This window comes from Heptranchias perlo, chromosome 38 (genome assembly GCF_035084215.1).
Source record: "Heptranchias perlo isolate sHepPer1 chromosome 38, sHepPer1.hap1, whole genome shotgun sequence".
Lineage (NCBI taxonomy): Eukaryota > Metazoa > Chordata > Chondrichthyes > Hexanchiformes > Hexanchidae > Heptranchias > Heptranchias perlo.
In genome coordinates, this window is record NC_090362.1 from 1,817,523 (window position 1) to 1,842,852 (window position 25,330).

The window sequence follows — 25,330 nt, forward strand, 5'->3', positions numbered from 1 at the left end:
CGCACACCCTGCCCAGAGCCTGCGCACACCCTGCCCAGAGCCTGCGTACACACTGCCCAGAGCCTGCGTACAACCTGCCCAGAGCCTGACTAACCCTGTCCAGAGCCTGCACACACCCCGCCAAGAGCCTGCGTACACCCTGCCCAGAGCCTGTGCACACCCTGCCCAGAGCCCGCGTACACCCAGCCCAGAGCCTGCGTACACCCTGTCCAGAGCCTGCGTACACCCCTCCCAGAGCCTGCATACACCCTGCCCAGAGCCCTCGTACACCCTGCCCAGAGCCTGCGTACACCCTGCCCAGAGCCCACGTACACCCTGCCCAGAGCCTGCGTACACCCCGCCCAAACCTGCGTACACCCTGCCCAGAGCCTGGATACACCCTGCCCAGAGCCTGCGTCCAACCTGCCCAGAGCCTGAGTAACCCTGCCCAGAGCCTGCATACACCCCGCCCAGAGCCTGCGGACACGCTGCCCAGAGCCTGTGTACACCCTGCCAAGAGCCTGGATACAACCTGCCCAGAGCCTGCGTGCACCCCGCCCAGAGCGTGTGTACACCCTGCCCAGAGCCTGCGTACACCCTGCCCAGAGCCTGCGCATACCCTGCCCAGAGCCTGGATACACCCTGCCCAGAGCCTGCGTCCAACCTGCCCAGAGCCTGAGTAACCCTGCCCAGAACCTGCGTACACCCTGCCCAGAGCCTGTGCACACCCTGCCCAGAGCCTGCATACACCCTGCCCAGGGCCTGCGTGCACCCTGCCCAGAGCCTGCGTACACCCCGCCCAGTGACTGCGTACACCCTGCCCAGAGTCTGCGTACACCCTGCCCAGAGCCCATATACAACCTGCCCAGAGCCTGCGTACACCCCGCCCAGTGCGTGTGTACACCCTGCCCAGAGCCTGCGCACACCCTGCCCAGAGCCTGGATACACACTGCCCAGAGCCTGCATACACCCCGCCCAGAACGTGTGTACACCCTGACCAGAGCCTGCGTGCACCTCGCGCAGAGCGTGTGTACACCCTGCCCAGAGCCTGCGCACACCCTGCCCAGAGCCTGCGTACACCCTGCCCAGAGTCTGCGTACACTCTGCCCAGAGACTGCGTACACCCTGCCCAGAGCCTGCGTACACCCTGCACAGAGCCTGCGTACACCCTGCCCAGAGCCTGCGTACACCCTGCCCAGAGCCCTCATACACCCTGCCCAGAGCCTGCACACACCCTGCCCAGAGTCTGCGTACACCCCGCCCAGATAACGTGTACACCCTGCACAGAGCCTGTAAACACCCTGCCCAGAGCCTGCGCACACCCTGCCCAGAGCCTGCATACACCCTGCCCAGAGCCTGCACACACCCTGCCCAGAGCCTGCACACACCCTGCCCAGAGCCTGCGTACACCCTGCACAGAGCCCGCGTACAACCTGCACAGAGCCTGAGTAACCCTGTCCAGAGCCTGCGTACACCCTGCCCAGAGCCTGCGTACACCCTGCCAAGAGCCTGTGCACACCCTGCCCAGAGCCCGCGTACATCCCGCCCAAAGCCTGCGTACACCCTGCCCAGAGCCTGGATACACCCTGCCCAGAGCCTGCGTACACCCCGCCCAAAACGTGTGTACAACCTGCCCAGAGCCTGAATACACCCCGCCCAGAGCCTGCGTACACCCTGCCCAGAGCCTGTGTACACCCTGCCCAGAGCCTGGATACACCCTGCCCAGAGCCTGCATACACCCTGCCCAGAGCCTGCGCACAACCTGCCCAGAGCCTGCGTGCACCCCGCCCAGAGCGTGTGCACACCCTGCCCAGAGCCTGCGTGCACCCTGCCCAGAGCCTGTGTACACCCTGCCCAGAGCCCGTGCACACCCTGCCCAGAGCCCCTGTACACCCCGCCCAGGGCCCGTGTACACCCTATCCAGAGCCTGCGTACACCCCGCCCAGAGCCTGTGTACACCCTGCCCAGAGCCTGGGTGCAACCTGCCCAGAGCCTGTGTACACCCCGCCCAGTGCCTGCGTACACCCTGCCCAGAGCCTGCGTACACCCTGCCCAGAGCCTGTGTACACCCTGACCAGAGCCTGCGTAAACCCCGCCCAGAGCGTGTGTACACCCTGCCCAGAGCCTGCGCACACCCTGCCCAGAGCCTGCGTACACCCTGCCCAGAGTCTGCGTACACTCTGCCCAGAGACTGCGTACACCCTGCCCAGAGCCTGCGTACACCCTGCACAGAGCCTGCGTACACTCTGCCCAGAGACTGCGTACACCCTGCCCAGAGCCTGCACACACCCTGCCCAGAGCCTGCACACACCCTGCCCAGAGCCTGCACACACCCTGCCCAGGGCCTGCACACACCCTGCCCAGAGCCTGCGTACACCCTGCACAGAGCCTGCGTACAACCTGCCCAGAGCCTGAGTAACCCTGTCCAGAGCCTGCGTACACCCTGCCCAGAGCCTGCGTACACCCTGCCCAGAGCCTGTGCACACCCTGCCTAGAGCCCGCGTACACCCCGCCCAGATCCTGCGTACATCCCGCCCAAAGCCTGCGTACACCCTGCCCAGAGCCTGGATACACCCTGCCCAGAGCCTGCATACACCCCGCCCAAAACGTGTGTATACCCTGCCCAGAGCCTGCATACACCCCGCCCAGAGCCTGCGTACACCCTGCCCAGAGCCTGTGTACACCCTGCCCAGAGCCTGGATACACCCTGCCCAGAGCCTGCATACACCCTGCCCAGAGCCTGCGTACAACCTGCCCAGAGCCTGCGTGCACCCCGCCCAGAGCGTGTGCACACACTGCCCAGAGCCTGCGTACACACTGCCCAGAGCCTGTGTACACCTTGCCCAGAGCCCGTGCACACCCTGCCCAGAGCCCCTGTACACCCTGCCCAGGGCCTGTGTACACCCTGTCCAGAGCCTGCGTACACCCCGCCCAGAGCCTGCGTACACCCTGCCCAGAGCCCGCGTACACCCTGCCCAGAGCCTGCGTACACCCTGCCCAGAGCCAGCGCATACCCTGCCCAGAACCTGGGTGCAACCTGCCCAGAGCCTGTGTACACCCCGCCCAGTGCCTGCGTACACCCTGCCCAGAGCCTGCGTACACCCTGCCCAGAGCCTGCGTACACCCTGCCCAGAGTCTGCTTACACCCTGCCCAGAGCCCATAAACAACCCGCCCAGTGCCTGCGTACAACCTGCCCAGAGCCTGCGTACAACCTGCCCAGAGCCTGCGTACACCCTGCCCAGAGCCTGCGCACACCCTGCACAGAGCCTGTGCACACCTGCCCAGAGCCTGCGCACACAATGCCCAGAGACTGCTCACACCCTGCCCAGAGCCTGCGTACACCCTGCCCAGAGCCTGCGTACAACCTGCCCAGAGCCTGAGTAACCCTGTCCAGAGCCTGCGCACACCCTGCCCAGAGCCTGCGTACACCCTGCCCAGAGCCTGCGTACACCCTGCCCAGAGCCTGTGCACACCCTGCCCAGAGCCCGCATACACCCTGCCCAGAGCCTGCGTGCACCCTGTCCAGAGCCTGCGTACACCACGCCCAGAGCCTGCGTACACCCTGCCCAGAGCCCTCATACACCCTGCCCAGAGCCTGTGTACACCCTGCCCAGAGCCTGGATACACCCTGCCCAGACCCTGCGCATACCCTGCCCAGAGCCTGGGTGCAACCTGCCCAGTGGCTGTGTGCACCCCGCCCAGAGCCTGTGTACACCCCGCCCAGTGCCTGCGCACACCCTGCCCAGAGTCTGCGTACATCCTGCACAGAGCCTGCGTACACCCTGCCCAGAGCCTGCGTACACCCTGCCCAGAGCCTGCGTACACTCCGCCCAGAGCCTGTGTACACCGAACCCAGAGCCTGCGTACACCCTGCCCAGAGCCTGCGTACACCCCGCCCAGAGCCTGCGTACACCCAACCCAGAGCCTGCGTACACCCTGCCCAGAGCCTGCGTACACCCCGTCCAGAGCCTGCGTACACCCCGCCCAGAGCCTGCGTACACCCTGCACAGAGCCCTCATACACCCTGCCCAGAGCCTGCTTACACCCCGCCCAAAGCCTGCGTACACCCTGCCCAGAGCCTGGATACACCCTGCCCAGAGCCTGCGTACACCCTGCACAGAGCCCGCGTACACCCTGCCCAGAGCCCGTGCACACACTGCCCAGAGCCTGCGCACACCATGCCCAGAGCCTGCGCACAACCTGCCCAGAGCCTGCGTACACACTGCCCAGAGCCTGCGTACAACCTGCCCAGAGCCTGACTAACCCTGTCCAGAGCCTGCACACACCCCGCCAAGAGCCTGCGTACACCCTGCCCAGAGCCTGTGCACACCCTGCCCAGAGCCCGCGTACACCCAGCCCAGAGCCTGCGTACACCCTGTCCAGAGCCTGCGTACACCCCTCCCAGAGCCTGCGTACACCCTGCCCAGAGCCCTCGTACACCCTGCCCAGAGCCTGTGTACACCCCGCCCAGTGCCTGCGTACACCCTGCCCAGAGTCTGCGTACACCCTGCCCAGAGCCCTCCTACACCCTGCCCAGAGCCTGCGTACACCCTGCACAGAGCCTGCGTCCACCCTGCCCAGAGCCTGCGTACACCCTGCCCAGAGCCCACGTACACCCTGCCCAGAGCCTGTGTACACCCTGCAAAAAGCCTGGATACATCCTGCCCAGAGCCTTCATACACCCTGCCCAGAGCCTGCGTACAACCTGCCCAGAGCCTGCGTGCACCCCGCCCAGAGCGTGTGTACACCCTGCCCAGAGCCTGCGCATATCCTGTATAGAGCCTGGGTGCAACCTGCCCAGAGCCTGCACACACCCTGCCCAGAGCCTGCACACACCCTGCCCGGAGCCTGCGTACACCCTGCCCAGAGCCTGCGTACAACCTGCCCAGAGCCTGAGTAACCCTGTCCAGAGCCTGCGCACACCCCGCCCAAAGCCTGCGTACACCCTGCCCAGAGCCTGGATACATCCTGCCCAGAGCCTGCACACACCCTGCCCAGAGCCTGCGTACACCCTGCACAGAGCCTGCGTACAACCTGCCCAGAGCCTGAGTAACCCTGTCCAGAGCCTGCGTACACCCTGCCCAGAGCCTGCATACACCCCGCCCAAAACGTGTGTATACCCTGCCCAGAGCCTGCATACACCCCGCCCAGAGCCTGCGTGCACCCTGCCCAGAGCCTGTGGACAACCTGCCCAGAGCCTGGATACACCCTGCCCAGAGCCTGCATACACCCTGCCCAGAGCCTGCGTACACCCTGCCCAGAGCCTGGATACACCCTGCCCAGAGCCTGCATACACCCCGCCCAAAACGTGTGTATACCCTGCCCAGAGCCTGCATACACCCCGCCCAGAGCCTGCGTGCACCCTGCCCAGAGCCTGTGGACACCCTGCCCAGAGCCTGGATACACCCTGCCCAGAGCCTGCATACACCCTGCCCAGAGCCTGCGTACAACCTGCCCAGAGCCTGCGTGCACCCCGCCCAGAGCGTGTGCACACCCTGCCCAGAGCCTGGATACACCCTGCCCAGAGCCTGCATACACCCTGCCCAGAGCCCACGTACAACCTGCCCAGAGCCTGCGTACACACTGCCCAGAGCCTGTGGACACCCTGCCCAGAGCCTGGATACACCCTGCCCAGAGCCTGCATACACCCTGCCCAGAGCCCACGTACACCCTGCCCAGAGCCTGCGTACACCCCGCCCAAACCTGCGTACACCCTGCCCAGAGCCTGGATACACCCTGCCCAGAGCCTGCGTCCAACCTGCCCAGAGCCTGAGTAACCCTGCCCAGAGCCTGCATACACCCCGCCCAGAGCCTGCGGACACGCTGCCCAGAGCCTGTGTACACCCTGCCAAGAGCCTGGATACAACCTGCCCAGAGCCTGCGTGCACCCCGCCCAGAGCGTGTGTACACCCTGCCCAGAGCCTGCGTACACCCTGCCCAGAGCCTGCGCATACCCTGCACAGAGCCTGGGTGCAACCTGCCCAGAGCCTGTGTGCACCCCGCCGAGAGCCTGTGTACACCCTGCCCAGTGCCTGCGTACACCCTGCCCAGAGTCTGCGTACACCCTGCACAGAGCCTGCGTCCACCCTGCCCAGAGCCTGCGTACACCCTGCCCAGAGCCCGCGTACACCCTGCCCAGAGCCTGCGTACACCCCGCCCAGAGCCTGCGTACACCCTGCCCAGACCCTGCTTGCACCCTGCCCAGAGCCTGCGTACACCCCGCCCATAGCCTGCGTACACCATGCCCAGAGCCCGCGTACACCCTGCCCAGAGCCTGTGTGCACCCCGCCGAGAGCCTGTGTACACCCCGCCCAGTGCCTGCGTACACCCTGCCCAGAGTCTGCGTACACCCTGCACAGAGCCTGCGTCCACCCTGCCCAGAGCCTGCGTACACCCTGCCCAGAGCCCGCGTACACCCTGCCCAGAGCCTGCGTACACCCCGCCCAGAGCCTGCGTACACCCTGCCCAGACCCTGCGTGCACCCTGCCCAGACCCTGCGTACACCCCGCCCATTGCCTGCATACACCATGCCCAGAGCCCGCGTACACCCTGCCCAGAGCCTGTGTGCACCCCGCCGAGAGCCTGTGTACACCCCGCCCAGTGCCTGCGTACACCCTGCCCAGAGTCTGCGTACACCCTGCACAGAGCCTGCGTCCACCCTGCCCAGAGCCTGCGTACACCCTGCCCAGAGCCCGCGTACACCCTGCCCAGAGCCTGCGTACACCCCGCCCAGAGCCTGCGTACACCCTGCCCAGACCCTGCGTGCACCCTGCCCAGACCCTGCGTACACCCTGCCCAGAGCCTGTAAACACCCTGCCCAGAGCCTGCATACACCCCGCCCAGAGCGTGTGTACACCCTGCCTAGAGCCTGCGCATATCCTGTATAGAGCCTGGGTGCAACCTGCCCAGAGCCTGCACACACCCTGCCCAGAGCCTGCACACACCCTGCCCGGAGCCTGCGTACACCCTGCCCAGAGCCTGCGTACAACCTGCCCAGAGCCTGCGTACAACCCGCCCAGAGCCTGCGCACACCCCGCCCAAAGCCTGCGTACATCCTGCCCAGAGCCTGCGTACACCCTGCCCAGAGCCTGTGCACACCCTGCCCAGAGCCCAGGTACACCCTGCCCAGAGCCTGCGTACACCCTGTCCAGAGCCTGCGTACACCCCGCCCAGATCCTGCCTACACCCCACCCAGAGCCTGCGTACACCCTGCCCAGAGCCTGCATACACCCCGCCCAGAACCTGCGTACACCCTGCCCAGAGCCTGTGTACACCCTGCCCAGAGCCTGCATACACCCTGCCCAGAGCCTGCGTGCACCCTGCCCAGAGCCTGCGTATACCCCGCCCAGTGACTGCGTACACCCTGCCCAGAGTCTGCGTACACCCTGCCCAGAGCCCATATACAACCTGCCCAGAGCCTGCGTACACCCCGCCCAGTGCGTGTGTACACCCTGCCCAGAGCCTGCGCACACCCTGCCCAGAGCCTGGATACACACTGCCCAGAGCCTGCATACACCCCGCCCAGTGCGTGTGTACACCCTGACCAGAGCCTGCGTACACCCCGCCCAGAGCGTGTGTGCACCCTGCCCAGAGCCTGCGCACACCCTGCCCAGAGCCTGCGTACACCCTGCCCAGAGTCTGCGTACACTCTGCCCAGAGACTGCGTACACCTTGCCCAGAGCCTGCGTACACCCTGCACAGAGCCTGCGTACACCCTGCCCAGAGCCTGCACACACCCTGCCCAGAGCCTGCACACACCCTGCCCAGAGTCTGCATACACCCCGCCCAGATAACGCGTACACCCTGCCCAGAGCCTGTAAACACCCTGCCCAGAGCCTGCGCACACCCTGCCCAGAGCCTGCACACACCCTGCCCAGAGCCTGCACACACCCTGCCCAGAGCCTGCACACACCCTGCCCAGAGCCTGCGTACACTGCACAGAGCCTGCGTACAACCTGCCCAGAGCCTGAGTAACCCTGTCCAGAGCCTGCGTACACCCTGCCCAGAGCCTGAGTAACCCTGTCCAGAGCCTGCGTACACCCTGCCCAGAGCCTGCGTACACCCTGCCCAGAGCCTGTGCACACCCTGCCCAAAGCCCGCGTACACTCCGTCCAGATCCTGCGTACACCCCGCCCAAAGCCGGCGTACACCCTGCCCAGAGCCTGGATACAGCCTGCCCAGAGCCTGCGTACACCCCGCCCAAAACGTGTGTACAACCTGCCCAGAGCCTGCATACACCCCGCCCAGAGCCTGCGTACACCCTGCCCAGAGCCTGTGTACACCCTGCCCAGAGCCTGCGTGCACCCCGCCCAGAGCGTGTGCACACCCTGCCCAGAGCCTGCGTGCACCCTGCCCAGAGCCTGTGTACACACTGCCCAGAGCCCGTGCACACCCTGCCCAGAGCCCCTGTACACCCTGCCCAGGGCCTGTGTACACCCTGTCCAGAGCCTGCGTACACCCCGCCCAGAGCCTGTGTACACCCTGCCCAGAGCCCGCGTACACCCTGCCCAGAGCCAGCGCATACCCTGCCCAGAGCCTGCGTACACCCTGCCCAGAGCCTGGATACACACTGCCCAGAGCCTGCATACACCCCGCCCAGTGCGTGCGTACACCCTGACCAGAGCCTGCGTACACCCCGCCCAGAGCCCGCGTACACCCTGCCCAGAGCCTGCGTACACCCCGCCCAGACCCTGCGTACACCCTGCCCAGACCCTGCGTGCACCCTGCCCAGACCCTGCGTACACCCTGCCCAGAGCCTGTAAACACCCTGCCCAGAGCCTGCATACACCCCGCCCAGAGCGTGTGTACACCCTGCCCAGAGCCTGCGCATATCCTGTATAGAGCCTGGGTGCAACCTGCCCAGAGCCTGCACACACCCTGCCCAGAGCCTGCACACACTCTGCCCGGAGCCTGCGTACACCCTGCCCAGAGCCTGCGTACAACCTGCCCAGAGCCTGCGTACAACCTGCCCAGAGCCTGCGCAAACCCCGCCCAAACCCTGCGTACACCCTGCCCAGAGCCTGCGTACACCCTGCCCAGAGCCTGTGCACACCCTGCCCAGAGCCCACGTACACCCTGCCCAGAGCCTGCGTACACCCTGTCCAGAGCCTGCGTACACCCCGCCCAGATCCTGCCTACACCCCACCCAGAGCCTGCGTACACCCCGCCCAGAACGTGTGTACACCCTGCCCAGAGCCTGCATACACCCCGCCCAGAACCTGCGTACACCCTGCCCAGAGCCTGTGTACACCCTGCCCAGAGCCTGCATACACCCTGCCCAGAGCCTGCGTGCACCCTGCCCAGAGCCTGCGTATACCCCGCCCAGTGACTGCGTACACCCTGCCCAGAGTCTGCGTACACCCTGCCCAGAGCCCATATACAACCTGCCCAGAGCCTGCGTACACCCCGCCCAGTGCGTGTGTACACCCTGCCCAGAGCCTGCGCACACCCTGCCCAGAGCCTGGATACACACTGCCCAGAGCCTGCATACACCCCGCCCAGTGCGTGTGTACACCCTGACCAGAGCCTGCGTACACCCCGCCCAGAGCGTGTGTACACCCTGCCCAGAGCCTGCGCACACCCTGCCCAGAGCCTGCGTACACCCTGCCCAGAGTCTGCGTACACTCTGCCCAGAGACTGCGTACACCTTGCCCAGAGCCTGCGTACACCCTGCACAGAGCCTGCGTACACCCTGCCCAGAGCCTGCACACACCCTGCCCAGAGCCTGCACACACCCTGCCCAGAGTCTGCATACACCCCGCCCAGATAACGCGTACACCCTGCCCAGAGCCTGTAAACACCCTGCCCAGAGCCTGCGCACACCCTGCCCAGAGCCTGCACACACCCTGCCCAGAGCCTGCACACACCCTGCCCAGAGCCTGCACACACCCTGCCCAGAGCCTGCGTACACTGCACAGAGCCTGCGTACAACCTGCCCAGAGCCTGAGTAACCCTGTCCAGAGCCTGCGTACACCCTGCCCAGATCCTGCGTACACCCCACCCAGAGCCTGCGTACACCCCGCCCAGAACGTGTGTACACCCTGCCCAGAGCCTGCATACACCCCGCCCAGAACCTGCGTACACCCTGCCCAGAGCCTTTGCACACCCTGCCCAGAGCCTGCATACACCCTGCCCAGGGCCTGCGTGCACCCTGCCCAGAGCCTGCGTACACCCCGCCCAGTGACTGCGTACACCCTGCCCAGAGTCTGCGTACACCCTGCCCAGAGCCCATATACAACCTGCCCAGAGCCTGCATACACCCCGCCCAGTGCGTGTGTACACCCTGCCCAGAGCCTGCGCACACCCTGCCCAGAGCCTGCATACACCCTGCCCAGAGACTGCGTACACTCTGCCCAGAGACTGCGTACACCCTGCCCAGAGCCTGCGTACACCCTGCACAGAGCCTGCGTACACCCTGCCCAGAGCCTGCGTACACCCTGCCCAGAGCCCTCATACATCCTGCCCAGAGCCTGCACACACCCTGCCCAGAGTCTGCGTACACCCCGCCCAGATAACGCGTACACCCTGCCCAGAGCCTGTCAACACCCTGCCCAGAGCCTGCGCACACCCTGCCAAGAGCCTGCATACACCCTGCCCAGAGCCTGCACACACCCTGCCCAGAGCCTGCACACACCCTGCCCAGAGCCTGCGTACACCCTGCACAGAGCCCGCGTACAACCTGCCCAGAGCCTGAGTAACCCTGTCCAGAGCCTGCGTACACCCTGCCCAGAGCCTGCGTACACCCTGCCCAGAGCCTGTGCACACCCTGCCCAAAGCCCGCGTACACTCCGCCCAGATCCTGCGTACACCCCGCCCAAAGCCGGCGTACACCCTGCCCAGAGCCTGGATACAGCCTGCCCAGAGCCTGCGTACACCCCGCCCAAAACGTGTGTACAACCTGCCCAGAGCCTGCATACACCCCGCCCAGAGCCTGCGTACACCCTGCCCAGAGCCTGTGTACACCCTGCCCAGAGCCTGCGTGCACCCCGCCCAGAGCGTGTGCACACCCTGCCCAGAGCCTGCGTGCACCCTGCCCAGAGCCTGTGTACACCCTGCCCAGAGCCCGTGCACACCCTGCCCAGAGCCCCTGTACACCCTGCCCAGGGCCTGTGTACACCCTGTCCAGAGCCTGCGTACACCCCGCCCAGAGCCTGTGTACACCCTGCCCAGAGCCCGCGTACACCCTGCCCAGAGCCAGCGCATACCCTGCCCAGAGCCTGTGTGCACCCCGGCGAGAGCCTGTGTACACCCCGCCCAGTGCCTGCGTACACCCTGCCCAGAGTCTGCGTACACCCTGCACAGAGCCTGCGTCCACCCTGCCCAGAGCCTGCATACACCCTGCCCAGAGCCCGCGTACACTCTGCCCAGAGACTGCGTACACCTTGCCCAGAGCCTGCGTACACCCTGCACAGAGCCTGCGTACACCCTGCCCAGAGCCTGCACACACCCTGCCCAGAGCCTGCACACACCCTGCCCAGAGTCTGCATACACCCCGCCCAGATAACGCGTACACCCTGCCCAGAGCCTGTAAACACCCTGCCCAGAGCCTGCGCACACCCTGCCCAGAGCCTGCACACACCCTGCCCAGAGCCTGCACACACCCTGCCCAGAGCCTGCACACACCCTGCCCAGAGCCTGCGTACACTGCACAGAGCCTGCGTACAACCTGCCCAGAGCCTGAGTAACCCTGTCCAGAGCCTGCGTACACCCTGCCCAGAGCCTGCGTACACCCTGTCCAGAGCCTGTGTACAACCCGCCCAGATCCTGCGTACACCCCACCCAGAGCCTGCGTACACCCCGCCCAGAACATGTGTACACCCTGCCCAGAGCCTGCATACACCCCGCCCAGAACCTGCGTACACCCTGCCCAGAGCCTTTGCACACCCTGCCCAGAGCCTGCATACACCCTGCCCAGGGCCTGCGTGCACCCTGCCCAGAGCCTGCGTACACCCCGCCCAGTGACTGCGTACACCCTGCCCAGAGTCTGCGTACACCCTGCCCAGAGCCCATATACAACCTGCCCAGAGCCTGCATACACCCCGCCCAGTGCGTGTGTACACCCTGCCCAGAGCCTGCGCACACCCTGCCCAGAGCCTGCATACACCCTGCCCAGAGTCTGCGTACACTCTGCCCAGAGACTGCATACACCCTGCCCAGAGCCTGCGTACACCCTGCACAGAGCCTGCGTACACCCTGCCCAGAGCCTGCGTACACCCTGCCCAGAGCCCTCATACATCCTGCCCAGAGCCTGCACACACCCTGCCCAGAGTCTGCGTACACCCCGCCCAGATAACGCGTGCACCCTGCCCAGAGCCTGTAAACACCCTGCCCAGAGCCTGCGCACACCCTGCCAAGAGCCTGCATACACCCTGCCCAGAGCCTGCACACACCCTGCCCAGAGCCTGCACACACCCTGCCCAGAGCCTGCGTACACCCTGCACAGAGCCCGCGTACAACCTGCCCAGAGCCTGAGTAACCCTGTCCAGAGCCTGCGTACACCCTGCCCAGAGCCTGCGTACACCCTGCCCAGAGCCTGTGCACACCCTGCCCAAAGCCCGCGTACACTCCGCCCAGATCCTGCGTACACCCCGCCCAAAGCCGGCGTACACCCTGCCCAGAGCCTGGATACAGCCTGCCCAGAGCCTGCGTACACCCCGCCCAAAACGTGTGTACAACCTGCCCAGAGCCTGCATACACCCCGCCCAGAGCCTGCGTACACCCTGCCCAGAGCCTGTGTACACCCTGCCCAGAGCCTGCGTGCACCCCGCCCAGAGCGTGTGCACACCCTGCCCAGAGCCTGCGTGCACCCTGCCCAGAGCCTGTGTACACCCTGCCCAGAGCCCGTGCACACCCTGCCCAGAGCCCCTGTACACCCTGCCCAGGGCCTGTGTACACCCTGTCCAGAGCCTGCGTACACCCCGCCCAGAGCCTGTGTACACCCTGCCCAGAGCCTGCATACACCCTGCCCAGAGTCTGCGTACACTCTGCCCAGAGACTGCGTACACCCTGCCCAGAGCCTGCGTACACCCTGCACAGAGCCTGCGTACACCCTGCCCAGAGCCTGCGTACACCCTGCCCAGAGCCCTCATACATCCTGCCCAGAGCCTGCACACACCCTGCCCAGAGTCTGCGTACACCCCGCCCAGATAACGCGTACACCCTGCCCAGAGCCTGTCAACACCCTGCCCAGAGCCTGCGCACACCCTGCCAAGAGCCTGCATACACCCTGCCCAGAGCCTGCACACACCCTGCCCAGAGCCTGCACACACCCTGCCCAGAGCCTGCGTACACCCTGCACAGAGCCCGCGTACAACCTGCCCAGAGCCTGAGTAACCCTGTCCAGAGCCTGCGTACACCCTGCCCAGAGCCTGCGTACACCCTGCCCAGAGCCTGTGCACACCCTGCCCAAAGCCCGCGTACACTCCGCCCAGATCCTGCGTACACCCCGCCCAAAGCCGGCGTACACCCTGCCCAGAGCCTGGATACAGCCTGCCCAGAGCCTGCGTACACCCCGCCCAAAACGTGTGTACAACCTGCCCAGAGCCTGCATACACCCCGCCCAGAGCCTGCGTACACCCTGCCCAGAGCCTGTGTACACCCTGCCCAGAGCCTGCGTGCACCCCGCCCAGAGCGTGTGCACACCCTGCCCAGAGCCTGCGTGCACCCTGCCCAGAGCCTGTGTACACCCTGCCCAGAGCCCGTGCACACCCTGCCCAGAGCCCCTGTACACCCTGCCCAGGGCCTGTGTACACCCTGTCCAGAGCCTGCGTACACCCCGCCCAGAGCCTGTGTACACCCTGCCCAGAGCCCGCGTACACCCTGCCCAGAGCCAGCGCATACCCTGCCCAGAGCCTGTGTGCACCCCGGCGAGAGCCTGTGTACACCCCGCCCAGTGCCTGCGTACACCCTGCCCAGAGTCTGCGTACACCCTGCACAGAGCCTGCGTCCACCCTGCCCAGAGCCTGCATACACCCTGCCCAGAGCCCGCGTACACCCTGCCCAGAGCCTGCGTACAGCCCGCCCAGAGCCTGCGTACACCCTGCCCAGACCCTGCGTGCACCCTGCCCAGAGCCTGCGTACACCCCGCCCATAGCCTGCGTACACCATGCCCAGAGCCCGCGTACACCCTGCCAAGAGCCTGTGTGCACCCCGCCGAGAGCCTGTGTACACCCCGCCCAGTGCCTGCGTACACCCTGCCCAGAGTCTGCGTACACCCTGCCCAGAGCCCTCCTACACCCTGCCCAGAGCCTGCGTACACCCTGCACAGAGCCTGCGTCCACCCTGCCCAGAGCCTGCGTACACCCTGCCCAGAGCCCACGTACACCCTGCCCAGAGCCTGTGTACACCCTGCAAAGAGCCTGGATACATCCTGCCCAGAGCCTGCATACACCCTGCCCAGAGCCTGCGTACAACCTGCCCAGAGCCTGCGTGCACCCCGCCCAGAGCGTGTGTACACCCTGCCCAGAGCCTGCGCATACCCTGCACAGAGCCTGGGTGCAACCTGCCCAGAGCCTGCATACACCCTGCCCAGACCCTGCGTGCACCCTGCCCAGAGCCTGCGTACAGCCTGTCCAGAGCCTGCGGACACCACGCCCAGAGCCTGCGTACACCCTGCCCAGAGCCCTCATACACCCTGCCCAGACCCTGCGTACACCCCGCCCAAAGCCTGCGTACACCCTGCCCAGAGCCTGGATACCCCCTGCCCAGAGCCTGCGTACAACCTGCCCAGAGCCTGCGTACACCCCGCCCAGAACGTGTGTACACCCTGCCCAGAGCCTGCATACACCCCGCCCAGAGCCTGTGTACACCCTGCCCAGAGCCTGCATACACCCTGCCCAGAGCCTGCGTACAACCTGCCCAGAGCCTGTGTACACCCTGCCCAGAGCCTGTGTACAACCTGCCCAGAGCCTGCGTGCACCCCGCCCAGAGCATGTGTACACCCTGCACAGAGCCTGCGTCCACCCTGCCCAGAGCCTGCGTACACCCTGCCCAGAGCCCACGTACACCCTGCCCAGAGCCTGGATACAGCCTGCCCAGAGCCTGCGTACACCCCGCCCAAAACGTGTGTACAACCTGCCCAGAGCCTGCATACACCCCGCCCAGAGCCTGCGTACACCCTGCCCAGAGCCTGTGTACACCCTGCCCAGAGCCTGCGTGCACCCCGCCCAGAGCGTGTGCACACCCTGCCCAGAGCCTGCGTGCACCCTGCCCAGAGCCTGTGTACACCCTGCCCAGAGCCCGTGCACACCCTGCCCAGAGCCCCTGTACACCCTGCCCAGGGCCTGTGTACACCCTGTCCAGAGCCTGCGTACACCCCGCCCAGAGCCTGTGTACACCCTGCCCAGAGCCCGCGTACACCCTGCCCAGAGCCAGCTCATACCCTGCCCAGAGCCTGTGTGCACCCCGGCGAGAGCCTGTGTACACCCCGCCCAGTGCCTGCGTACACCCTGCCCAGAGTCTGCGTACACCCTGCACAGAGCCTGCGTCCACCCTGCCCAGAGCCTGCATACACCCTGCCCAGAGCCCGCGTACACCCTGCCCAGAGCCTGCGTACAGCCCGCCCAGAGCCTGCGTACACCCTGCCCAGACCCTGCGTGCACCCTGCCCAGAGCCTGCGTACACCCCGCCCATAGCCTGCGTACACCATGCCCAGAGCCCGCGTACACCCTGCCAAGAGCCTGTGTGCACCCCGCCGAGAGCCTGTGTACACCCCGCCCAGTGCCTGCGTACACCCTGCCCAGAGTCTGCGTACACCCTGCCCAGAGCCCTCCTACACCCTGCCCAGAGCCTGCGTACACCCTGCACAGAGCCTGCGTCCACCCTGCCCAGAGCCTGCGTACACCCTGCCCAGAGCCCACGTACACCCTGCCCAGAGCCTGTGTACACCCTGCAAAGAGCCTGGATACATCCTGCCCAGAGCCTGCATACACCCTGCCCAGAGCCTGCGTACAACCTGCCCAGAGCCTGCGTGCACCCCGCCCAGAGCGTGTGTACACCCTGCCCAGAGCCTGCGCATACCCTGCACAGAGCCTGGGTGCAACCTGCCCAGAGCCTGCATACACCCTGCCCAGACCCTGCGTGCACCCTGCCCAGAGCCTGCGTACAGCCTGTCCAGAGCCTGCGGACACCACGCCCAGAGCCTGCGTACACCCTGCCCAGAGCCCTCATACACCCTGCCCAGACCCTGCGTACACCCCGCCCAAAGCCTGCGTACACCCTGCCCAGAGCCTGGATACCCCCTGCCCAGAGCCTGCGTACAACCTGCCCAGAGCCTGCGTACACCCCGCCCAGAACGTGTGTACACCCTGCCCAGAGCCTGCATACACCCCGCCCAGAGCCTGTGTACACCCTGCCCAGAGCCTGCATACACCCTGCCCAGAGCCTGCGTACAACCTGCCCAGAGCCTGTGTACACCCTGCCCAGAGCCTGCGTACAACCTGCCCAGAGCCTGCATGCACCCCGCCCAGAGCATGTGTACACCCTGCACAGAGCCTGCGTCCACCCTGCCCAGAGCCTGCGTACACCCTGCCCAGAGCCCACGTACACCCTGCCCAGAGCCTGCATACACCCTGCCCAGAGCCTGCGTACAACCTGCCCAGAGCCTGCGTGCACCCCGCCCAGAGCGTGTGTACACCCTGCCCAGAGCCTGCGCATATCCTGTATAGAGCCTGGGTGCAACCTGCCCAGAGCCTGCACACACCCTGCCCAGAGCCTGCACACACCCTGCCCAGAGCCTGCACACACCCTGCCCGGAGCCTGCGTACACCCTGCCCAGAGCCTGCGTACAACCTGCCCAGAGCCTGAGTAACCCTGTCCAGAGCCTGCGCACACCCCGCCCAAAGCCTGCGTACACCCTGCCCAGAGCCTGCGTACACCCTGCCCAGAGCCTGTGCACACCCTGCCCAGAGCCCACGTACACCCTGCCCAGAGCCTGCGTACACCCTGTCCAGAGCCTGCGTACACCCCGTCCAGATCCTGCGTACACCCCACCCAGAGCCTGCGTACACCCAGCCCAGAACGTGTGTACAGCCTGCCCAGAGCCTGCATACACCCCGCCCAGTGCCTGCGTACACCCTGCCCAGAGCCTGCATACACCCTGCCCAGAGCCTGCGTGCACCCTGCCCAGAGCCTGCGTATACCCCGCCCAGTGACTGCGTACACCCTGCCCAGAGTCTGCGTACACCCTGCCCAGAGCCCATATACAACCTGCCCAGAGCCTGCGTACACCCCGCCCAGTGCGTGTGTACACCCTGCCCAGAGCCTGCGCACACCCTGCCCAGAGCCTGCATACACCCCGCCCAGAGCCTGCGTACACCCAGCCCAGAACGTGTGTACAGCCTGCCCAGAGCCTGCATACACCCCGCCCAGTGCCTGCGTACACCCTGCCCAGAGCCTGCATACACCCTGCCCAGAGCCTGCGTGCACCCTGCCCAGAGCCTGCGTATACCCCGCCCAGTGACTGCGTACACCCTGCCCAGAGTCTGCGTACACCCTGCCCAGAGCCCATATACAACCTGCCCAGAGCCTGCGTACACCCCGCCCAGTGCGTGTGTACACCCTGCCCAGAGCCTGCGCACACCCTGCCCAGAGCCTGCATACACCCCGCCCAGTGCGTGTGTACACACTGACCAGAGCCTGCGCACACCCTGCCCAGAGCCTGCGTACACCCTGCCCAGAGACTGCGTACACCTTGCCCAGAGGCTGCGTACACCCTGCACAGAGCCTGCGTACACCCTGCCCAGAGCCTGCAAACACCCTGCCCAGAGCCTGCACACACCCTGCCCAGAGCCTGCGTACACCCCGCCCAGATAACGCGTACACCCTGCCCAGAGCCTGTAAACATCCTGCCCAGAGCCTGCGCACACCCTGCCCAGAGCCTGCACACACCCTGACCAGAGCCTGCACACACCATGCCCAGAGCCTGCACACACCCTGCCCAGAGCCAGCGTACACCCTGCACAGAGCCTGCGTACAACCTGCCCAGAGCCTGAGTAACCCTGTCCAGAGCCTGCGTACACCCTGCCCAGAGCCTGCGCACACCCTGCCCAGAGCCTGCGTACACCCTGCCCAGAGTCTGCGTACACTCTGCCCAGAGACTGCGTACACCCTGCCCAGAGCCTGCGTACACCCTGCACAGAGCCTGCGTACACCCTGCCCAGAGCCTGCGTACACCCTGCCCAGAGCCCTCATACACCCTGCCCAGAGCCTGCACACACCCTGCCCAGAGTCTGCGTACACCCCGCCCAGATAACGCGCACACCCTGCCCAGAGCCTGTAAACACCCTGCCCAGAGCCTGCGCACACCCTGCCCAGAGCCTACATACACCCTGCCCAGAGCCTGCACACACCCTGCCCAGAGCCTGCACACACCCTGCCCAGAGCCTGCGTACACCCTGCACAGAGCCCGCGTACAACCTGCCCAGAGCCTGAGTAACCCTGTCCAGAGCCTGCGTACACCCTGCCCAGAGCCTGCGTACACCCTGCCCAGAGCCTGTGCACACCCTGCCCAGAGCCCGCGTACACCCCGCCCAGATCCTGCGTACACCCCGCCCAAAGCCTGCGTACACCCTGCCCAGAGCCTGGATACACCCTGCCCAGAGCCTGCGTACACCCCGCCCAAAACGTGTGTACAACCTGCCCAGAGCCTGCATACACCCCGCCCAGAGCCTGCGTACACCCTGCCCAGAGCCTGTGTACACCCTGCCCAGAGCCTGGATACACCCTGCCAAGAGCCTGCATACACCCTGCCCAGAGCCTGCGTACAACCTGCCCAGAGCCTGCGTGCACCCCGCCCAGAGCGTGTGCACACCCTGCCCAGAGCCTGCGTGCACCCTGCCCAGAGCCTGTGTACACCCTGCCCAGAGCCCGTGCACACCCTGCCCAGAGCCCCTGTACACCCTGCCCAGGGCCTGTGTACACCCTGTCCAGAGCCTGCGTACACCCCGCCCAGAGCCTGTGTACACCCTGCCCAGAGCCCGCGTACACCCTGCCCAGAGCCAGCGCATACCCTGCCCAGAGCCTGGGTGCAACCTGCCCAGAGCCTGTGTACACCCCGCCCAGTGCCTGCGTACACCCTGCCCAGAGCCTGCGTACACCGTGCCCAGTGCCTGTGTACACCCTGACCAGAGCCTGCGTACACCCCGCCCAGAGCGTGTGTACACCCTGCCCAGAGCCTGCGCACACCCTGCCCAGAGCCTGCGTACAACCTGCCCAGAGTCTGCGTACACTCTGCCCAGAGACTGCGTACACCCTGCCCAGAGCCTGCGTACACCCTGCACAGAGACTGCGTACACCCTGCCCAGAGCCTGCGTACACCCTGCCCAGAGCCCTCATACACCCTGCCCAGAGCCTGCACACACCCTGCCCAGAGTCTGCGTACACCCCGCCCAGATAACGCGTACACCCTGCCCAGAGCCTGTAAACACCCTGCCCAGAGCCTGCACACACCCTGCCCAGAGCCTGCGTACACCCTGCACAGAGCCCGCGTACAACCTGCCCAGAGCCTGAGTAACCCTGTCCAGAGCCTGCGTACACCCTGCCCAGAGCCTGCGTACACCCTGCCCAGAGCCTGTGCACACCCTGCCCAGAGCCCGCGTACACCCCGCCCAGATCCTGCGTACACCCCGCCCAAAGCCTGCGTACACCCTGCCCAGAGCCTGGATACACCCTGCCCAGAGCCTGCGTACACCCCGCCCAAAACGTGTGTACAACCTGCCCAGAGCCTGCATACACCCCGCCCAGAGCCTGCGTACACCCTGCCCAGAGCCTGTGTACACCCTGCCCAGAGCCTGGATACACCCTGCCCAGAGCCTGCATACACCCTGCCCAGAGCCTGCGTACAACCTGCCCAGAGCCTGCGTGCACCCCGCCCAGAGCGTGTGCACACCCTGCCCAGAGCCTGCGTGCACCCTGCCCAGAGCCTGTGTACACCCTGCGCAGAGCCCGTGCACACCCTGCCCAGAGCCCCTGTACACCCAGCCCAGGGCCTGTGTACACCCTGTCCAGAGCCTGCGTACACCCCGCCCAGAGCCTGTGTACACCCTGCCCAGAGCCCGCGTACACCCTGCCCAGAGCCAGCGCATACCCTGCCCAGAGCCTGGGTGCAACCTGCCCAGAGCCTGTGTACACCCCGCCCAGTGCCTGCGTACACCCTGCCCAGAGCCTGCGTACACCCTGCCCAGAGCCTGTGTACACCCTGACCAGAGCCTGCGTACACCCCGCCCAGAGCATGTGTACACCCTGCCCAGAGCCTGCGCACACCCTGCCCAGAGCCTGCGTACACCCTGCCCAGAGTCTGCGTACACTCTGCCCAGAGACTGCGTACACCCTGCCCAGAGCCTGCGTACACCCTGCCCAGAGCCCTCATACACCCTGCCCAGAGCCTGCACACACCCTGCCCAGAGCCGGCACACACCCTGCCCAGAGCCTGCACACACCCTGCCCAGAGCCTGCGTACACCCTGCACAGAGCCTGCGTACACCCTGCACAGAGCCTGCGTACAACCTGCCCAGAGCCTGAGTAACCCTGTCCAGAGCCTGCGTACACCCTGCCCAGAGCCCGCGTACACCCTGCCCAGATCCTGCGTACATCCCGCCCAAAGCCTGCGTACACCCTGCCCAGAGCCTGGATACACCCTGCCCAGAGCCTGCATACACCCCGCCCAAAACGTGTGTCTCCCCTGCCCAGAGCCTGCATGCACCCCGCCCAGAGCCTGCGTACACCCTGCCCAGAGCCTGTGTACACCCTGCCCAGAGCCTGGATACACCCTGCCCAGAGCCTGCATACACCCTGCCCAGAGCCTGCGTACAACCTGCCCAGAGCCTGGGTGCACCCCGCCCAGAGCGTGTGCACACCCTGCCCAGAGCCTGCGTACACACTGCCCAGAGCCTGTGTACACCCTGCCCAGAGCCCGTGCACACCCTGCCCAGAGCCCCTGTACACCCTGCCCAGGGCCTGTGTACACCCTGTCCAGAGCCTGCGTACACCCCGCCCAGAGCCTGCGTACACCCTGCCCAGAGCCCGCGTACACCCTGCCCAGAGCCTGCGTACACCCTGCCCAGAGCCAGCGCATACCCTGCCCAGAACCTGGGTGCAACCTGCCCAGAGCCTGTGTACACCCCGCCCAGTGCCTGCGTACACCCTGCCCAGAGCCTGCGTACACCCTGCCCAGAGCCTGCGTACACCCTGCCCAGAGTCTGCTTACACCCTGCCCAGAGCCCATAAACAACCCGCCCAGTGCCTGCGTAAACCCCGCCAAGTGCCTGCGTACAACCTGCCCAGATCCTGCGTACAACCTGCCCAGAGCCTGCGCACACCCTGCCCAGAGCCTGTGCACACCTGCCCAGAGCCTGCGCACACAATGCCCAGAGACTGCTCACACCCTGCCCAGAGCCTGCACACACCCTGTCAGAGCCTGCGTACACCCTGCACAGAGCCTGCGTACAACCTGCCCAGAGCCTGAGTAACCCTGTCCAGAGCCTGCGCACACCCTGCCCAGAGCCTGCGTACACCCTGCCCAGAGCCTGTGCACACCCTGCCCAGAGCCCGCATACACCCTGCCCAGAGCCTGCGTGCACCCTGTCCAGAGCCTGCGTACACCACGCCCAGAGCCTGCGTACACCCTGCCCAGAGCCCTCATACACCCTGCCCAGAGCCTGTGTTCACCCTGCCCAGAGCCTGGATACACCCTGACCAGACCCTGCGCATACCCTGCCCAGAGCCTGGGTGCAACCTGCCCAGTGGCTGTGTGCACCCCGCCCAGAGCCTGTGTACACCCCGCCCAGTGCCTGCGTACACCCTGCCCAGGGTCTGCGTACACCCTGCCCAGAGCCCATATACAATCTGCCCAGAGCCTGCGTACACCCTGCACAGAGCCTGCGTACACCCTTCCCAGAGCCTGCGTACACCCTGCCCAGAGCCTGCGTACACTCCGCCCAGAGCCTGCGTACACCGAACCCAGAGCCTGCGTACACCCTGCCCAGAGCCTGCGTACACCCCGCCCAGAGCCTGCGTACACCCAACCCAGAGCCTGCGTACACCCTGCCCAGAGCCTGCGTACACCCCGTCCAGAGCCTGCGTACACCCCGCCCAGAGCCTGCATACCCCCTGCACAGAGCCCTCATACAACCTGCCCAGAGCCTGCGTACACCCCGCCCAGAACGTGTGTACACCCTGCCCAGAGCCTGCATACACCCCGCCCAGAGCCTGTGTACACCCTGCCCAGAGCCTGCATACACCCCGCCCAAAGCCTGCGTACACCCTGCCCAGAGCCTGGATACATCCTGCCCAGAGCCTGCGTACAACCTGCCCAGAGCCTGCGTACACCCCGCCCAGAACCTGTGTACACCCTGCCCAGAGCCTGCATACACCCCGCCCAGAGCCTGCGTACACCCTGCCCAGAGCCTGTGTGCACCCTGCCCAGAGCCTGCATACACCCTGCCCAGAGCCTGCGTACAACCTGCCCAGAGCCTGCGTGCACCCCGCCCAGAGCGTGTGTACACCCTGCCCAGAGCCTGCGTACACCCTGCCCAGAGTCTGCGAACACCCTGCCCAGAGCCTGTGTACACCCTGCCCAGAGCTTGGGTGCAACCTGCCCAGAGTCTGCGAACACCCTGCCCAGAGCCTGTGTACACCCTGCCCAGAGCCCGTGCACACACTGCCCAGAGCCTGCGCACACCCTGCCCAGAGCCTGCGCACACCCTGCTCAGAGCCTGCGTACACCGTGCACAGAGTCTGCGTACACCCCGCCCAGAGCCCGCGTACACCCTGCCCAGAGCCCGTGCACACACTGCCCAGAGCCTGCGCACACCCTGCCCAGAGCCTGCGCACACCCTGCCCAGAGCCTGCGGACACACTGCCCAGAGCCTGCGTACAACCTGCCCAGAGCCTGACTAACCCTGTCCAGAGCCTGCGCACACCCCGCCAAGAGCCTGCGTACACCCTGCCCAGAGCCTGTGCACACCCTGCCCAGAGCCCGCGTACACCCAGCCCAGAGCCTGCGTACACCCTGTCCAGAGCCTGCGTACACCCCTCCCAGAGCCTGCGTACACCCTGCCCAGAGCCTGCGTACACCCTGCCCAGAGCCCACGTACACCCTGCCCAGAGCCTGCATACACCCCGCCCAAACCTGCGTACACCCTGCCCAGAGCCTGGATACACACTGCCCAGAGCCTGAGTAACCCTGCCCAGAGCCTGCATACACCCCGCCCAGAGCCTGCGTACACCCTGTCCAGAGCCTGCGTACACCACGCCCAGAGCCTGCGTACACCCTGCCCAGAGCCCTCATACAACCTGCCCAGAGCCTGTGTACACCCTGCCCAGAGCCTGGATACACCCTGACCAGACCCTGCGCATACCCTGCCCAGAGCCTGGGTGCAACCTGCCCAGAGCCTGCGTACACCCTGCCCAGAGCCTGCGTACACCCCGTCCAGAGCCTGCGTACACCCCGCCCAGAGCCTGCATACCCCCTGCACAGAGCCCTCATACAACCTGCCCAGAGCCTGCGTACACCCCGCCCAGAACGTGTGTACACCCTGCCCAGAGCCTGCATACACCCCGCCCAGAGCCTGTGTACACCCTGCCCAGAGCCTGCATACACCCCGCCCAAAGCCTGCGTACACCCTGCCCAGAGCCTGGATACATCCTGCCCAGAGCCTGCGTACAACCTGCCCAGAGCCTGCGTACACCCCGCCCAGAACCTGTGTACACCCTGCCCAGAGCCTGCATACACCCCGCCCAGAGCCTGCGTACACCCTGCCCAGAGCCTGTGTGCACCCTGCCCAGAGCCTGCATACACCCTGCCCAGAGCCTGCGTACAACCTGCCCAGAGCCTGCGTGCACCCCGCCCAGAGCGTGTGTACACCCTGCCCAGAGCCTGCGTACACCCTGCCCAGAGTCTGCGAACACCCTGCCCAGAGCCTGTGTACACCCTGCCCAGAGCTTGGGTGCAACCTGCCCAGAGTCTGCGAACACCCTGCCCAGAGCCTGTGTACACCCTGCCCAGAGCCCGTGCACACACTGCCCAGAGCCTGCGCACACCCTGCCCAGAGCCTGCGCACACCCTGCTCAGAGCCTGCGTACACCGTGCACAGAGTCTGCGTACACCCCGCCCAGAGCCCGCGTACACCCTGCCCAGAGCCCGTGCACACACTGCCCAGAGCCTGCGCACACCCTGCCCAGAGCCTGCGCACACCCTGCCCAGAGCCTGCGGACACACTGCCCAGAGCCTGCGTACAACCTGCCCAGAGCCTGACTAACCCTGTCCAGAGCCTGCGCACACCCCGCCAAGAGCCTGCGTACACCCTGCCCAGAGCCTGTGCACACCCTGCCCAGAGCCCGCGTACACCCAGCCCAGAGCCTGCGTACACCCTGTCCAGAGCCTGCGTACACCCCTCCCAGAGCCTGCGTACACCCTGCCCAGAGCCTGCGTACACCCTGCCCAGAGCCCACGTACACCCTGCCCAGAGCCTGCATACACCCCGCCCAAACCTGCGTACACCCTGCCCAGAGCCTGGATACACACTGCCCAGAGCCTGAGTAACCCTGCCCAGAGCCTGCATACACCCCGCCCAGAGCCTGCGTACACCCTGTCCAGAGCCTGCGTACACCACGCCCAGAGCCTGCGTACACCCTGCCCAGAGCCCTCATACACCCTGCCCAGAGCCTGTGTACACCCTGCCCAGAGCCTGGATACACCCTGACCAGACCCTGCGCATACCCTGCCCAGAGCCTGGGTGCAACCTGCCCAGTGGCTGTGTGCACCCCGCCCAGAGCCTGTGTACACCCCGCCCAGTGCCTGCGTACACCCTGCCCAGGGTCTGCGTACACCCTGCCCAGAGCCCATATACTATCTGCCCAGAGCCTGCGTACACCCTGCACAGAGCCTGCGTACACCCTGCCCAGAGCCTGCGTACACCCTGCCCAGAGCCTGCGTGCACTCCGCCCAGAGCATGCGTACACCAAACCCAGAGCCTGCGTACACCCTGCCCAGAGCCTGCGTACACCCCGCCCAGAGCCTGCGTACACCCAACCCAGAGCCTGCGTACACCCTGCCCAGAGCCTGCGTACACCCCGTCCAGAGCCTGCGTACACCCCGCCCAGAGCCTGCATACACCCTGCACAGAGCCCTCATACAACCTGCCCAGAGCCTGCGTACACCCCGCCCAGAACGTGTGGACACCCTGCCCAGAGCCTGCATACACCCCGCCCAGAGCCTGTGTACACCCTGCCCAGAGCCTGCATACACCCCGCCCAAAGCCTGCGTACACCCTGCCCAGAGCCTGGATACATCCTGCCCAGAGCCTGCGTACAACCTGCCCAGAGCCTGCGTACACCCCGCCCAGAACCTGTGTA